Below are 16,230 nucleotides of genomic sequence, written 5' to 3' on the forward strand. Positions count from 1 at the left end.
TAAGTCATGACCTACTTTGATTACCTGAGGAATACTTGAGATCCCCTCCATATAGGGAAATTACACAGATGTACGCACAGATTTGCACGTAGTTTATAGGGCTTCGTCATGCACCCTAGCTCCTCAAGCCTATTTATGGACCATATAGGCATCCTCGAAACATAAGTGAAGAATCGCTACAAGATGAGAAAAATCAGTAGTATTTCTTTGTCAAGAGATGCCTTTATTCATGTATAAATTTGTTTCTTATCTGTGATTGATGGAGAAAGCAGAGGTAACTATTCTGAGAAAATGCTTCACATTTTTTTCTCCTTCAACTGACAATTTCCCAGTATTAAGATTCTTCTGTCTGTGGGACTTCTTGTACTAGTTACACTAGTTAAAGGTCTCCTGAGAAGGGTTTTTGCTAATGGGCTCTCATCTTCCTTTTGTACTAAATGAATCACTTCTTAGAAATCTTAGCTTTATTGGTACTTGGAAAACTTGATTCCTAGAAGCAAATTATATAATCTTTTTAAAAGTTTCGGGTTTCCCTCGGTTCTTTCTGACCAGTTCCCATTGGCAGTGCAAGTTGAAGGGACAGTTGGCGTCCAGCTAGTTTTTCTCAAAAGCCTCTTTATCTCAGAATCAGGCTGCTATTTGTTCCTCTAGTGTTGTCCAAACAAAAGACCTGTGCTTTGAAAGATTGAAAACTTGTTTAGGCAGTTGCCTTGGTAAAGAAGAGCTCTAGAGATGGGAACTGGGAACTTCTGCCTCATTCTTAATTATATCTCTTAACGTGGTGAAGGGCCTGTGTCCTCCTCTTATTCCATTCATATTTGGAAAAATGCATAGACTAGATGCATATTCTTTTAAAAATTTACTACCTTAAGTGAATATTTCAGTTTTCTGTTACTCAAAGAGTGCCCTGAAATTCAGAAGCTATTTCGAAATGGCAGGTATAATGCACAGACTTATTGTTCTGCCAAGTTGTTTGAATTTATTTCTTTTAAGTAATGTCAGATGGTAAGGCTGCTTGTATTAATTGGGTTCCTCATCGAGGCCCATCTGGTTTGTAGCTTTTTTTTTTTTAATGTGATAAACATGTTAAATTACTTGGTGTATTTGAGGAACTTGGAATTTCAGAGACCAAAGGTAATGGGATCAAATTTAACTTTAAAATATGCAAGGAAAAGTTGCTCACTTTTGCCCAAAACATGTCTGTAATATTTTGTGTTCAGTTGCTTTATTGGAGCTCTTTATGAACAGGAACTCTCCCTGCTGGTCTTACAGTTTGAACATCTCAGACTTGGTTTATTTCATTCTGCATAACTATGTTGCTTTCTAAGAAATTAAAATGAAAGTAAGAAGGGGAGCCTGGGTGGCTCAGTCAGTTGAACCTCTGACTCTTGATTTGGGCCCAGGTTACGATCTCAGGGTCATGGGATCGAGCCCCGAGTCAGGCTCCATACTGAGCACAGAGTCTGCTTGAGATTCTTTATCTGCCTTCTCCCTCTAACCCTCCCCCAGCTCACGATCACTGTCTCTAGGTTTCTCTCTCTCTCTGTAAAAAATAAATAAACTTTTTTAAAGAATGAAAGTAAAAAAATTGTTGTATATCATGGGGTTATTTATCAGCATCAGGGACACTACTTTTCTGTCTTGTGTACAGAGTCAGAGAAGAGTCATGGTTGTTGAAGATTGCACTGAGATTGGCAGAGCACAGCACTGGTTCTCAACTAGAGACCGCGTGCTCCGCCCATGAGGACATGATGCATTGTCAGGGCCATGTTTGGTTGTCACTCTTAGGGGGCAGTGGTATGCTCCTAGAATCTAGTGAGTAGAGATGCAGTTAAACCTCCAGGGATGTGGGTAAACCTCCAGTTCATAAGGCAGCCCCCAGACAAAGAATTATCCCACTCAAAATGTTACTGCTGTGAGACTTTGGAGCAGAGAATGCATACGTTTCATTGGAATTGAGCCTTCCTTTACTTGTGTGGCATCACTTTGAGTATGTTTGCATCCTGGGATCTCCCTGCTTGAGGTTGTTCCATCTTCTTGTGGATTTCAGAGAGGAAATGTACCTGGCCTGATGGGTGAGAACATTGCTGGTCCTGGTTCCTTGAGGTTCCACTTGAGGTTAAGTCGTAACCTTGGGTATGGACTTCAGCAGCTGCCTCAGGGCTCCAGCTCTGCAAGCTGAATTGTAAGCATAGCCCTGCGAGAATCTGGTCCTGCTCCCTTAGGGTCAGTGGCAACAAGCCCAACGTGTTCAGTTTTGCTGCTTCCTGGGAATGCCCTGAGTTCACCTATAACAACTTTGTACACATCCAGAGATCTGACCTCCCCACATTTTCCTGGCTGGGATCCTGGACTAGTTCTTAGAGTTCCTATACTTAAAAACATTCTGTCTAATAGAAAAATAAGAGCCCTTCAATAACTGGCTTTCTTTACAGCTCAGTTTAGGTTAGGAAACATTTAGAATCGAATTACAATGCCATGCCTAGGAGTGTAGACCCAATTTGGATCCTCAGATGCCCTCCCCTCCTATTATGTGGCTTTAGTTCTAGCCGAGCAACAAATGTTTCTTGAGTACCTACTGTCATGTAGGCTCTGGGTTATAAAAGTGAACCAGAAAGGCAGTGCCCCTGCCTTTAAGGTATTTGCACTCTGGTAATGAAACAGAATTGAGCAAGCAGTCACATACATACAGTTGTGTTATATCGGTTGATACTGTCTCTGCAGAAGAAAAGTGTTTTGTCATGAGATATGGAAGACTAATAGACAGACATTTATTAAGCTATATTTATTAAGTGATATTTATTAAGATGGAAGAGATGAGTTGGAGCCTGCTCATAGAACAGGGACATGCAAAGGCCCTGAGGCAGGAGATGCTTGGTAAGTTGAAGGAGTAAAGGATCATTGGGGGTTTTGATAGGCAGGATAGTGGCCCTCCAAAATGTCCACTCACTCATCCCTGAGTCCTATGAATATATATATATTGCTTTACATGGAAAAAGGGGTTTTTTTTACATATGATTAAGTAACCGTAAAGTGAAAAGTGTCAGAACATGCCAGTGATTAAAACAGTGGTAGGTCCTGTTCCCGTTCCTGGCCATTTGACTTTGTATTACCTCTGTGACCACAGTTGTGTATGGCAGCTTCTACTGTATCCTAAGTTTTCTGTCTGCCCCTGCTCATTCCCTGTTCTGATTGGTAACCTAAACAAAGGTTTGTGTAACACTAATAGGATTGAATCATGTAGTGTTTTCACTACTAACTGAGGCTAGAGTTAATGCAAAGAGAAATCTCCGGATGAAGCCTCTGATAGCTCCATTAAAGTGGAGGTTCATTGCATACTTGTTGTCTGAGGTAATTAAAATCCCGTTTATTACAATAAGAGATCGCAGGAGTTGTTGATTCAGACTTATTGCTACTTTATGAGTTGAAGTCTTCAATAAGCTTAAATGATCCAAACTGATTGTGTGTGCCCTTTCTAGTGAAACTCACAGCTGGTTCATTTCAGCTTTGCTTAGAGCATCCTAGCAAGTGAATAGAAGCAAAGGCATTTTTCCTAATAATATACCATGTACACATTACCATATGGTACAGGACTGCAATCCCTTAGCTGAAACTCATGAGGCCAGAAGTTTCAGAATTCAGGATTTTTTCCGGAAAGGTATTACGGTGCATAAGCTGTATGTTTTACTGAGGACACATAGTGGGGGCTGGCACTCTACTGCTCGGATGCATCAATAACCCTGAAACTTGGAAATGAATATTCACGCTAAGTGGGGAATCTCAGTATTCTAAATGGCTTCCCATCAGGTTTTACCACCAAATTAGTTTTCGCCCTCAATTCATAAATAACAATAATAACAAAACACCTTTCGTCTTAGAAGCTTTTGAGATTTCATCATCACTGATGAAGATTTATGGATCTGTGTTGTAAAGACTGGATCTGTAGTGTGGCTCCCCTGGTTTGGGTTCCTAAGAACATGGGTTAGTTGCAACCGTGACACAAACACATTGGATTATTTGTCTTCCCAGTAGACCCAGCAGGTGCAGGAACTATCCGGTGGTGGTGTACGGCCTTCTTAGAGTTAAGTTTTGTTCCGGGGGGGTAAGCACGTACTTGTTTTAGGCTGACCTTGCTCCATGATTCTTTCCCATTTTAACATTCTGTTTAAGCCCACAGTTGCCTTCAGTATCCACATCTTTGGGCCTGTTACTTTGACCTGCTCCTTTCTCCCCTCCTGTCTGCCCAGCTCCCATCTTCCTGCCTAGAGTCAGGCTAATGGTACCACCTTTCATTTTGTAAAATGGATCTTGGTTCTTTGAGTGTTTCTGTTTATTACACTCCGCTTAGACACTTATATTCCTACTGGACCCCTAGATTATGTTCCCAGTGACTTGCATCTGCCTTCCCGCTCCCAGGTGAGCTCTTGCACTTGTGACACACGCTCCCCCAGAGTCGCTCTCCACTATCCTGTGAGCATGGTGGGCTATGACGCAACGCAGATGTGGGCCAGTCTACCAGAGGCTGAGCTCCCACAGCGACCCCTGACTTCCGTAGTCTGGTATTCTGGAGCACGGACTGAATGTTCAGGTTGGCTGGCGCTGCTTTATGGAGTCGTCCTTTTCTGCTGGAAATAAATTTAGATACAAAAATGCCTTCCTGAAGGTGTATTTTATATATTGGCCAATTTTAAAGGCTTGTTTTCCAGTAAGGATATCTGTTTACCTTTATGTAACTCAGTTTTTTTCCAGACTGGTATAAGCCCAGTGTCCCACTCCCCTCTCAGTTTAAGTTGACAGTATCACTCTTTTGGAAATGAGATTTATAACTTTCTCCTGTCCTCTATTCTGTCCATATCCCTTGTAAGAAATGGAGGGATGTCTAGTGCAATCAATTAAGCATCTGACTCTTGGTTCTGGCTCTGGTCATGATCTTGGGGTTGTGAGATCAAGCCCCACATGGGGCTCCATTCTTGGCACAAAGTCTGCTTAGAATTCTCTCTCCCTCTCCCTCTGCCCTTCCTGCTCGTTCTCTCTCTCTCTCTCTCTCTCTCTGTCTCCCTAAAATAAGTAAATCTTTTAAGAAAAAAAAAAAAGGAATGGAATCCCATTCAAATAAATGTTTCCAGAAGACACCAATGATGATTTTGATTTCACTTTTCTTGAAAATTGTAAAACTAACTCAGCTTGTTCACAAAACAGTTGTTATAAACTCAGTAGTGTCTCACTTTGTCTGTCATTAGAGAGAGCTGTCATTAAGGGAAGTTGAGGGGCACTTGGCTGGGTCAGTCAGCAGAACATCTGACTCTTGATCTCAGAGTTGTGAGTTTGAACCCCACATTGGGTATAGAGATCATTTAAATAAATAAAAGTACCAAAAAAAAAAAAAAAGGAAGATTGAGACGTTTTCTATTAAAAATAAGTTTTGCCACATCATGCTGTTTCTTTCATCCTGCCTTCTACTTGACTGAGATTCCTGGAATTATTGCAGTTTCTCTGAAAAATTGCTTTGTTCCTGGAGAGTCCTTTGTGGGTATGCTAAAGGCACGGCCTATTTCCCTTGTCCTTCCTCCTAATGAACACTGGAAGTGTCAAGGCCGCTATCCCTGGTTATCTGGTGTTTGCTGCTTTGTGGTGGGGCCGGTCATGTTTTTCTCTGTAGTGACTTCCATTAAATGGTGAGGGAATTGGCTGAAATATAATCAATGACTTTACTGAAATAAAGATCCCATTTTAGAGCAGAATGTTTCATTCTTTGCTAGTGAAATACTTGTTTTCCATCTGTCCGATCTTTTATGTGTATGATCTGGATTAATTAAGGGGAACATATGAAAGGGCCCTAATACTTAGCGTACGTTTATTGGTGAAGTAATGCCTCATTGTACGAAGCCAGGGAACTGGTTTGGCAAGGCAGGAACAGCCTTGGCCCCTGGCTGCCATAATGTCCCACAGCGCCCGTCGCACAGAATCTTCCTTAGATGTGAACTTGGCTCTGGGCTGTTTTGATGGTGTGTTGCTGACAATGTGGTGTGCTGATACTGGATTGGATTATACTGAGAATCACAGAAAAGCAGATGACAGTGTGAAAAGAAACCCCAGTTAAATAGGAAATTATTTTGCTCTAGAAACTTGATGACCCCAGGGAACCCTCAGACAACCAAAAAGAAGGCAGAGAGGTGGTGGTAATGGTGTTGAAGGTGGTGCTGGTGGTTGAGATTGTGATGATGATGCTATAGACACCATTTAATAAGCATTGCCTGCGTCAGGAATGTTCTAGATGTTACCTCATTTAATTTTCTCGCCTGCCTTATGAGAAGGGTACCCTAAGGATGGGACAGCTGAGCTTTTGGGAAGGTAAGTGGCTTGGCTGAGGTTCACTGTTAGGACTTCAGAATCTAGGCTTCAGTGTCTACCAAATCTTAACTAGCTTTCTTTTTATTGGATAAGTCATTTCCTAGTTTTTCTTGTCAATGCCTTAGGTTGTTTTTAGAATCACTGATGTAGTAGAAATAATTTTGCTGGAATCGTAACTGCTATTTATTGGATAACAGGGACGGGGTAAAAAAGATCAAAGGACTTCATATGTTCAGAGTAGCTGAACCAGTCGTAAAACATACAGCGAGGAGAGGAGAGGGGAACTGGAAATGCTGTCAGCTCTTTGCCTAGAGACATGGTAGGAAACTACACATTTTGTCTGGATCGGCCATTTCTGTCTATTTTTAATCATGTAGAACAACACTGAGAGAAACTATAATCAAGCCATTTATTGTACTTTTTAATTTTTGGCAGCCACATTAAAAGAGGTAAAAAGAGGGTATGTGGGTGTCTTAGTTGGGCGTCTGCCTTTGGCTCAGGTCATGATCACATTATCCTGGGATCGAGTCCTGTGTTGGGCTCCCTGCTCAGTGGGGAGTTGGCTTCTCCCTCTGTCCCCTGCCACCACTCATGCACCTGAGTGTGCTCTCATTCTCTCTCTCTCTCTCTCATGCACATGGGTGTGCAAAAATAAATAAGTAAATAAAATCTTTAAAAAAAATAAAAAGGTAAAAAGAAACAAGTGATTTTACTTGATTTGAATAACTCATTCTATCTTATACAATTTGTGGTATATAATTGTTACAAAATCAATTAAGTTTCAGTTGATTTTAACAATCTATTATTGTTACCCTAATACATCAAAATATTACTGTTTCGGGGCGCCTGGGTGGCTCAGTGGGTTAAGCCGCTGCCTTCGGCTCAGGTCATGATCTCGGGGTCCAGGGATCGAGTCCCGCATCGGGCTCTCTGCTCAGCAGGGAGCCTGCTTCTCTCTCTCTCTTTCTCTCTGCCTGCCTCTCTGTCTACTTGTGATCTCTCTGTTAAATAAAATAAGTAAGATCTTTAAAAAAAAATTACTGTTTCAACACATAATCAAACAATTATTCCTGAGCTATTTTCATTCCTTTTTATTTTTTATTTATTTATTTTTTTTATTTTTTATTTTTTTTGCATTCCTTTTTTTGTACTATCTTTGCAGTCTGGTGTGTATTACACGCTAACAGCACATCTTAATTCAGACTGGCCAATTTTCAAATGCTCAGTGCCACACACCATACCTGAAACATGCAGACGTGAGGGCTCTAGGCCACACTCATGGACTTTAGATGATAAACTAGCCAAAGGACTGACAGAAATTCTTTAGGAGGAATTTTTATGCCGAATCTTCACATACTTCACATACTTCACATACTTTTTTCCTGCCCAACCAAACAATAGATACCATTTAGCTTTGCTTTGTGATCTGACCTGGATGGTAGAAGTCTTCACCTAGATGTGATGCTGGCATTTTTTTTCTGTGTAAGCTTTTCAGTCTTTTGCCCCTTATTTATTTACTTATTTATTTATTTATTTTTAGAACATTTGTTCCCAGGACTTTGAACGCTGTTTTTCTCAGAATCTATTTCCAAGCTGAGGAACTCGAATAATATTCGCTCCAGGAGACCTTTGTGTACCAATGGTAGAGACCTCCGGCGGCTAGATCAGATGGATTGTAAATTCAGGGTCAGGAGGGTTTATGGGCATAAGGCTCAGAGACACCCCTCCACACCCCCACCCCTGCACTGTTTTTTTTCTCCTGTCCTGTCAAAATTTGAGCAGGAGCAGGAAGGTTTCAAGCCATCTTAAATCTAAAGCCTTTAGCAAGTTCTTTAATGCCACCGCCACTCAGAAAGAACAGTGAGGAAGAATTATAAGGAAGAGAAAGAAGTCAGGATTGAAAGAAAGTCTATTTCCCTTTTGAATCCCCAGCATAGAATTTCATAGATTCCTCCCCCACCAACCCCACCCTTTAACAGAAAGGAGAGGAAACTTCCTGAAGCTTCCCTCCCTGGTTGCACGGCCTGGCACTATGTTGAGCATAGATATGAATTTGGGTACATTTACTATGACATCGGGAGACCAGCTGGGCAAATTCACCAAAACCTTATTTTACTTAAAATTTCATCTCTTGAATGTTTGAGGATGTCTTAGAAGACAGGGCTTTAAAACTCAGGTTAATACAGGAAAGATATTTGGGTTAATAGTGAAATGACTCCTAAATCCCACCTGTTACTAGGTAGAGCTTTGATTTCTGAATCTCCCTATTAAAACCTTTACTGCATTGGTTTATAAATGCATTTTTATATTATATTATACATATATATATTTATATATTATAAATGGTATTTCACGGAATCTTCTTACTGTATGCCTCGGTGTTCACAGTTCCCTGACCAAGGAAGGCCAGTGGTGAAAGAAAACTCCATCCCACTACCTCCTGCCACTCACTTCTCAGCCTATTTCTGCCTTTAAATTTGCTCAATTCTCTGACTCTACCTCTGATTACTTTATTTATTCATATTTATTTATCAGCAGGGTAAATGTGGGGTAAACATCAGAACCATATATAGCAGTCCTGGTACATTTTCAGGATTGCGTTAGTTAGTCTAAATGCTCTGCAGAAAAAGTATGTGTGGTCAGATATATTTAGGAAATGCTACCTACTATACCTTTCTCTTGGAGTTTGATCGTGGGCTAACATAATAAAATTATTAACAAATACTCCAGCAAGGAAACTTGTTCAGTTTTCATACAGCAGGAATCTCCCAAACTCAGCTGACCATGGAGTTGAGTTTAATTTAGTTTTGTTTAGTTTATTTGTAATTTCCTGAGAGGCTAATGATGAGAATTTCCTGCATCCATATAGTTCAGTGGGGAGCTCTTTCCCATGCCTCAATGCTATATATAATGTTTAAATTACATTCTTACACTCTTCATTCATTTCTGAATTACCAACAGTTTTTATTCAGTTGATCAATAGAGCCTTCTTTGTGTAGGCCAAAGAATGCCCTGGCCTCAAGCAGCTTTTATTTCAGTGGTGCTAAGGCCCTGAGGCAGAAGCGTGCCCTACACATTCGAGCAACCAAAGGGTAGAGTGATAGGAGTGCAGTCAGCAAAATAGTTGGGGTCCTGATGATATGAGTCATGGGGGACCATGGGCATCTCTATGGCTTTTATTCCAGGTGAGGTGGAAAGCCCTCGGAATGTCCTTAGCAGAGAGTGGACATTATCTGTCTTACGTTTTAAGAAGGATCCTTCTGGCTGCACTTGACCATAGCAAACACCTGCAGACACTGAATTCAGAAGGTGATTATGATATTTCAAGAGAGGTGATGATGGCCTGTGCTAGAGATGGATATATGGAGAAGAGGTTGAATTTGCATTATTTTGAGGGAATGACATGCTAAGCAAGAGATAAGACAGGGATGCTTTTCCCTAATGATAAAGTTTGTATTTCCTGTTTAAAAAAAAACAAAACAATTTTAGGATAAAAAAATCATGGATCATTGACCAGTCTGTAATATTATATAGCATTTCATTTCATTCTTAAAAAATTCTTTTTTAAATTGTTGGGCCGCCTGGGTGGCTCAGTGGGTTAAGCCTCTGCCTTCGGCTCAGGTCATGATGTTAGGGTCCTGGGATCGAGCCCCGCATTGGGCTCTCTGCTCAGTGGGGAGCCTGCTTCCCCCTCTCTCTGCCTGCTGCTCTGCCTACTTGTGATATCTCTTGCTCTCTCTCTCTGTCAATAAATAAAATCTTTAAAAAAAATTCTTTTAAATTGTTGATTATATAATACACAAATTTTTTTAGTGTTATGTGGATTATAGACCAGTTCTGATTACATGCTATCTCTTGTACACCAAAAAAGAATGTGAGGGCAGTTGCATGGCTCAGTGGGTTGAGAGTCCGATTCCTGATTTTGGCTCAGGTCATGGTATAATGGGTCCTGGGATGGAGCCCTGCATTGGGCTCCATGCTTAGGTGGGAGTATGCTTCAGGATTCTGTCTTTCTGCCCCTCCCCACCTCTAAAATAAATAAATAAGTCTTTAAAAAAAGAAGAAGAAGAAGAATGTCCCATAGTGAACTGATGAAACACAACAGTAATAAAACAAACCCCCCTTTTCAAAGGCTTGCTTGGAGTTAATAGATTTAAGTGCTTCACGCAGGACTGGGCACAGGCTAAGAGCTCGCTCAGTGTTAGCTGCTGGTATTGTGTGCAGATCCTCTACTTACATTGGGAAACCCATCCTCAGTCCTTCTATTTATTTTCTTTGCTACAGTTTTCACCCTGGTTCAGGCCATCACCGTGTCCCCCTTTGACCATTGCTAAGGATTCCAGAGAGCTCTCTCGGCCCCACCTCCCAGTCCTTATCTAGTGACCAACGTTCTTCAAAACACTTGAATCGCATTATGTTTTTCCCTTGTTTTAAAAAATCTCCCAGTGGTTTCCAGTCACATGTTGAATAAATCCAAAGATCCCACTGTACCCTACAAGGCCTTACCAGATGTGGCTCCTACTCCTCCCACCCCTTTCTCCCCACCTAGTTTTCAGTGGGTCTAGAATGTTCTCTCCCCTATTATCCCTTCTTGTGGCTCATTCCTTTCTAAATCCTACCCATGATGACATCCCATGCTCTCTCCTCTTAACTCCTTTGTTTCCTATACCCAGCTTCATTTTCTTCATAGCACCCATCACTTTTTTGAAATTACTTATTGATTTGTTTACTTGTTTATTAACTTGCCTCCCTCACCCCTACCCCGCTACATGACATGTCACCTCCTGGAGGGCAGGGGGCCCTGTCTGTCTTGTTGACTGCCGAGTCTTTGCTGCTGATGGATACAGTCCTGTAAAAGACTCGGCTGTGATACATATTAAGAAACCAGCATTTTTGTATTGTATCTTCATCTTCTTGTCTCAGTGGCTTTAAAGGGTAAGGAGCTCTAAATCCCGAGAAGAGAAACCTGTAATTCATTCATAAAAAGGATGTTGAAGGAAGCAAATCCTCCCCTAAAACTACCTCTCATATTAAGGGTGTGAAAGACCCAAATAAATTAGTTACTCCCAAATAAACACATTCATCCTGTTGCCTGTGAGGCTTAGGGTTAGTTGTGCAGCTCACAAAAATGATCTTTTTAAGGTCTTTTCTTCCAGAGGGTAGCTCTTATATTAACAACCATTACATCTACATATCAAGACAGATTGTTCCAATTAGTCAATGAGGTCCAGGTTTTTGAGAGCTGTTAATATGTACATGAGCAATTACTGTAGCAGAGTTAAAAGGCGTGCCTTTGGGAATTTTAGATTGAGATTATCAGTTTCATTCATGAGCTAAGGGAGGAGCCCTAAGAGTTATGTGCTGCATTTCTCTGCAGAATCGTTCTCTAGAAGGTTCTCCAATGCCTATACATAAAATTTTATGAAGTTGCCAGTTTCCTGTCCTCTGCCCTGGTCTCACCCCATCCCAGACCAGTGCCTGCCTCTGTAATCCTTGAGAACCAGGCATTGTGATAAGCACTTGGGAATTTCATAGTGCAGAAGACAAATAAGTCCCTTGACTTCATGACACCCAAGAGACCAGCAGAGTTGATTTAAAAAAAAAAAAAAACAAAAACATATAATGTATTATTTACCCCAGGAGTACAGCCCTGTGAATCATCAGGCTTACTCAATTCACAGCATTCACCACAGCACATACCCTCCCCAATGTCCATCACCCAGCCACCCTATCCCTATCCCCCCACCCCCAGCAACCCTCAGTTTGTTTTGTGAGATTAAGAATCTCTTATGGTTTGTCTCCCTCCCAGTCCCATCTTGTTTCATTTTTTCCCTCCATACCTGCCACAAACCCCCACCCTGCCTCTCAGATTCCTTCTATCAGAGAGATCATATGATAATTGTCTTTCTCTGATTGATTTCTAGTTCCATCCAGGTCATTGCAAATGGCAAGATTTCATTTCCTTTGAAGACTGCATAGTATTCCATTGTATATATATACACCACATCTTCTTTGTCCATTCATCTGTTGATGGACATCTAGGTTCTTTCCATAGTTTGGCTATTGTGGACATTGCCAGCAGGGTGAATCTTATTAACCAGAATTTACTACAAAATCAAGCAGGCATTTAAAAAAGTTTTCTAAAATCAAATTTATATAGTTCTCACTCATTCCTTATTACTGGTGGATGGAAACAAAACAAAACAAAAACACTCATTATCAGTCCACTTTTCCACATTCAGATAAAATGTTCTGTACTCTATACTTGAACACCATACTCGCCACTGTGCAAATCTAGAATCTGATGATTTATGCAGGAACTGGGTTTGGAGTCAAATAATAGATGGTATGTAGTCTCTGGGAAGTGGCTCCCTCTTTCCTTTAGACCAGTCTTTTTAAATGATTGAGGCTAAGTCAGTGTCAAATGTGCCTGAAGTTCCCACATTTGAGTTAAGGCATCGTTGCCTCTTCAAATGCTAACACAAGGGAAAGGACAAAATGTAAGAGTTTTATCTCTGTTGAACACATTAATAAAACTCATCAGATCCACTTCTCATTTGGGTGGGAAGTAGACTCTGAGGGGACACAGTGGGCTGGATGATACACTAACGAGGGAAGAAGGAGGCCCCAGACACTGTGTAAATGAGGGTGCGGACTGTGGAGAGGAAGCTTCAGATCTTGAAGACACATTGGATTGATCGATGCTGGTACTAGAACCTGCCTCATCTGGAGAGCAGATGATTAACACCAACCATGGTGTGTAGATAGAGCGGATTGCGGGTCTCGATATTTTGAAAAGGGTTCTTGTGGAAGAAGGAATCCCCTTAGTCTTTGGGCTTGCAAAGTGGAACCAGGACCTATAGAAACAGACTCTACTGAAGAAACTGGTTACAGCGGGGGCATAGCACCCTGGCCACGTAATTCAGAAGAAATTTTCAAAATCATATTCCCCCAGTCCCTCTGGGAACCTCCTGCATTAGGTGTGGAGAAGGAGAAGATGTCCCCCCCTTTTTTTAATTAAAAAAATTTTTTTCATTTATTAAACAGACAGAGATCACTAGTAGGCAGAGAGGGAAGTGGAAGCGGGCACCCTGCCAAACAGAGAGCCTGATTTGGGGCTCGATCCCTGGATCCTGGGATCATGACCTGAGCCAAAGACAGAGGCTTTAACCCACTGAGCCACCCAGGTGCCCCATGTTCCCCCATTTTGATAGTTCCTCTATCAAAACGACTCCTGGGAAAATAAGGATAGGTAGCTCTTCAAAGGGTACCCACTGTTTCTACTTAGAGACCTCTGTAAACATGGCATCATTCAATCATCATGTATTAGAAACATCTTTCCATAAAAACAGCGGTTAGGAATCAGAATCTCTTCTTCTCAGGTAAGAAAATTGAACTAAGAGAGTCATTGTGAATGAAATCTCAGAGCCTAACACTGCATTTTAAGGAGTTTTGTGGTCTGAGATTAGATGCCATGTTCAAGTGATCACAGAATGATCCCTGTTAGCCATGTTGAACTATTTCCTTCCAATGTTTGGCAGAGGATAGAGGAGGTGGTTAATAAAGCTATAGTCAGTATTGAAGTGAATCATAGTCTGTTCATCACTTCACATGTTATGAATATTTTCCATATTTTGAACGGTTCTTCATTCCTTCAAAAACAAAATCTAATTTTCTTACTTGAACCTTGCTGTATTTTACAAATTTTTCAGAATTAACAGATTTTACTTGAAGATCGGGGAAGAAAATAACAAGACAGTGAGTAATTTAATGTCATTTCAGAGACCTTATTTTTGCTAAGCAGGAGCAACTACAAAGGCAGCATATGAAAACATAAAAAATTTTTTCTCTAATTTCAAATAGTTTCATAGTCTTTTGATTATTGAAGTAATATATGTTCATTATAAAATAATTCAAACATCATAGGAGCTAAGAAAAAGGACGTGTTTCTCCCCGCCCCCGTTTTTTGTTTTGGTTTTTTTTTTTTAGATTTTATTTGTTTACTTGACAGAGATCACAAGTAGGCAGAGAGGGGGAAGCAATCCCTGCTGAGCAGAGATCCCCATGTGGGGCTCCATCCCAGGACCCTGGGATCATGATCTGAGTGGAAGGCCAAGGCTTTAATCCACTGAGCCACCCAGGCGTCCCAGGGCATGTTTCTCTTGCAAATACATAATCCTCCTTAGAAATGCCAGTATGCACTAATTTTGCAGGGTCATCCCACTTACTAGTTGATGGAGGTCTTCCACAGTCAGTAAGTAGCTGTCTGTGTCATGATATTTAAATGCTGCATCACTGAGGGTCTCAGCTGGATCACCAGAGTTCGTTCGACTCTCATCACTGACACTTAAGAGCTGTGTGATTTTGGGCTTTAACCTATTCCTTTATCTGTAGACTGACATTTAATACTACTGTCTACTTCATGAGACTTTTTGGAAGACCTAAAAATATGATATTTATGAAGTGCGTAGTTGAGTATCACATAGTGGGTTGATAAATTTTTGCCTGTATGGTGTGGGTATGACATAATTTATTTTAGCAATGTCTCATTAGTGGACATTTGGGCTGTTTCCATTTTTCCCCATTATAACTGTCACAGCTCTGTAGACCATGCATTTGGCATAAACTGAGGTTCTCTGGGGACCAGCCATATGACATGAGGTGAAAGGTAGGAATTATCTAAAATGCTTTTTGTATTGTTGACCTTTGGGAATATAAGCCAGTATTAGTCAGAACTTCCAGCTTTTTTCAAAACAAGCTGGAAATCTCCATTTGTATTCATCTGTGTACGACATCCTTTATATAAAATATACTATCTTGGCTTTCACAGTTTACTGGTGAGCTAGAACTGGTGATCAATTAGGGTTTCATATCCAGCGTGTTTAATCTCAGAGCTAAAGTTTATTGTGTTACAGCTCACTGTGTCTGCCTTTTACCTTCATTACCATTCATTAAGAATGTTCGAGATGTGAAGTGACTGGGTGGCTCAGTCGGTTATGCGTCTGACTCTTAATTTCAGCTCAAGTCATGATCTCAGGGTCTTGAGATCCAGCCCCACACTAGGTTCACACTGGGCAGGAAATCTGCTTAAGATTCTCTATCTCCCTTCCCCTCTGCCCTTCCCCCACCCCTCCATCTCCAAAAAAAAAAAAACAACCAAAAACAAAACTTCAACTCGCTATACAAAGTCAGTATAGTATTATATGGTAATATAATTTGGTGGCTTTCTATACTAATTTTGAAACTGTAATAATTACTTTCCCCCACCAGGATGTCAGTTCCTAATACGGGGCTAATAAACTTCCTGAAATTTAGGTGTCTTTTCCTTTCTTTCCTTTTCATTTTTCTTTTTTCTTTGATCTAGGGCTTCATTTAGACTCTGATATTGTGTTCTGTGCTCCCCTGAATCCCCCTCCAAAATAGTAAAGAATCTGGAGAGAAAGAAACAGATTTTTAGTTCGTACAGGACTAATTTGTCTTCTACTTTCTAATGTACAGAATATATAAAGTTTACATAAAATTTTATTCATAACCTCATTACTAGTCTCATAAATTTTCTAGAGTCCTGAAGGCTCACAGTGAAGGCTGACATGTCTATTCTACCAGCATCAATGGGCATGGACCAACACTGTCTTGTTAAGTTCCATAACCTCACTGCCAAGCACAGAACCTTGTACTTTGCAGGTGACCTATTTCAGTTTCTTGTAAAATAAAGGAATGCATCCACTACTCTCTATCTTAGTTAATTTAGACATGTAAGGAGCCTTCCAACTCAGGTTCACAAGAACTAGCTCATAAAATGTTCTTTTAGTGAGATCTGGTCCCAGGGCCAGCCCCTGGCACACCAGAATCAGTATTGGTAGGCATTTTGTTTTGACA

At 40.8% G+C, this 16,230-nt stretch overlaps 1 protein-coding gene across 4 annotated transcripts in view; it reads left to right on the forward strand.

Moving 5' to 3' along the window:
• Positions 1–16,230, forward strand: part of PTPRG (protein tyrosine phosphatase receptor type G) — a 696,945-nt gene that overhangs the window by 420,997 nt on the left and 259,718 nt on the right. The window lies entirely within an intron of this gene.

The sequence above is a fragment of the Meles meles genome, chromosome 20, assembly GCF_922984935.1.
Source record: "Meles meles chromosome 20, mMelMel3.1 paternal haplotype, whole genome shotgun sequence".
In the NCBI taxonomy this organism is placed as follows: domain Eukaryota; kingdom Metazoa; phylum Chordata; class Mammalia; order Carnivora; family Mustelidae; genus Meles; species Meles meles.